Here is a 1,796-nt window from a genome sequence, read left to right as displayed (position 1 = left end):
CATATACATGCTAAATTGCACAAAACATAAATATACCATGCCAATTATATCTTTTTGAGTTGGAATTAGGCTTCTGGAAACACTGAAACCCTTCCTTTAGGGTGTAATGATGCTTCTGTACTAACTGTAATAATGATGCATGTAGGCAGCAAAACTGAAAACTCGCTTAACTATTACCCTTGACCTATACCCTTGACGACAGGACAAAATATTTGAATTAGTTTTAGGAAATTATGTTCGGATTGTGCTTTAAAAAATGTCACAGCAACTTTGCCAAACCATAGGACAAGGGTCACTATATTATTCCAAGAGAATAAATAATAACTCGCACTGCAATAAATCTGCACTTCAACGCACATTCAAAACCCATTCATCATAGACTACCATAATCACATTAAGAATATTGTGTTTTTTTTTACAGCCCCCACACCTAATCTTACTTTGCAATAAAAAAGTAAAAAAGGGAGAACAGTCAAATATGTTATTGTCATACAGTACTGTACATACTTTATATTATGTCATTGTTTTTTGTACATAAAAGCTTTCCATGGCTGTGCAAAAACTTACTTGAAAAGGTAGTTTCTGGGGAAATAGGTGGGACAAATTATTGATACGACGATATATCACCTTTATTTTATTTTTGTGACGCATAATTGATACACTTACGTCAAGTGTCTGCTTTTGAATTAATTTACAAATGCTGTAGCCTGAGATTTTGACCTTACCTTACTAGAATGTCATAATTTCATGTATGAAATGGAGACAGATGAACACACCAGTGACTCCCATAAACAATCCCAGCAAAAACTCCATATCATACATAATCTTACTGTTTGTTGCCTCCAACCTCCAAATGTTCCTTTACAAAAGTAATTATATAATAATATAGTAATTATTAATTCAACCCATCCTGCTGTGCTGTTCCCCCTGCTCTGTCTGGAGTTGTTTGGCTGCGTTGAAGCGAGCTGTCATGTCTCTGTTCCCGTAGTCAGAGCCAGAACCAGACAGGTGTCACTACACGATGTGAATCCAGTGCAGATGTGAACCTTGCATGCGTCACTTTGCGACGAGTACAGATGTGAGTTGCACATGCATCACTTTGCGACAAGTAGCCCACAATATGCTAACGGGAGACTTCTGTAACGTCAATACAATAAAAATTGACCAACATAGTGCCTTCACTGCTGGCTACAAGTTAGCAATCAAGCACAACAAAGGCTGCCACTTGAATGGCGTTTTGAGCTAACGTTAGCAATCAAACAATCGTTCTTTTGAAAGGATTTCCATTTTCTGTTATTGTTTGCAATGAGAATAGTTTATTATTTCATGGATTACACAAATTTTAGTATGACACGTTCCGCCAACTCACATCTGCACTCGGCTCTGATCCATAGACAGTAAAAGAAATGAATAATGTGACCCCCTTGTTTTTAATGGATGGTTATGACACAATCATTAGCCTATTTTTACAAAAACGTCTGCTACGGGCTATAACATGAGATACAAGGTGATGGAGCCTTTCATACATTGTTATGTTTCTTTAGAAATAAACAATTGACAAATAGAGTCCTTAAACGCTTCAAGGGTGTAAGCCAGCCTCCACTAAGCGTAGCTCCTATGGCGCCATTTATATGCTACCTAGCACTCACCCGCCGTTGGCATTCCATTGACTGTCATTCATTTTGACGTCACATTGACAGTGAATAACTTTACATCTAAAGCGTTTAAAGACTATGTCCATTGTTTATTTCCCACAACTCAAACTGCATGGAATTTGAGGTTCTGTGTGTTCTAGC

The sequence above is a fragment of the Etheostoma spectabile genome, chromosome 8 (assembly GCF_008692095.1).
Source record: "Etheostoma spectabile isolate EspeVRDwgs_2016 chromosome 8, UIUC_Espe_1.0, whole genome shotgun sequence".
NCBI lineage: Eukaryota > Metazoa > Chordata > Actinopteri > Perciformes > Percidae > Etheostoma > Etheostoma spectabile.
The sequence above is the reverse complement of the archived record's forward strand: the minus strand, read 5'-3'. Positions refer to the sequence as shown.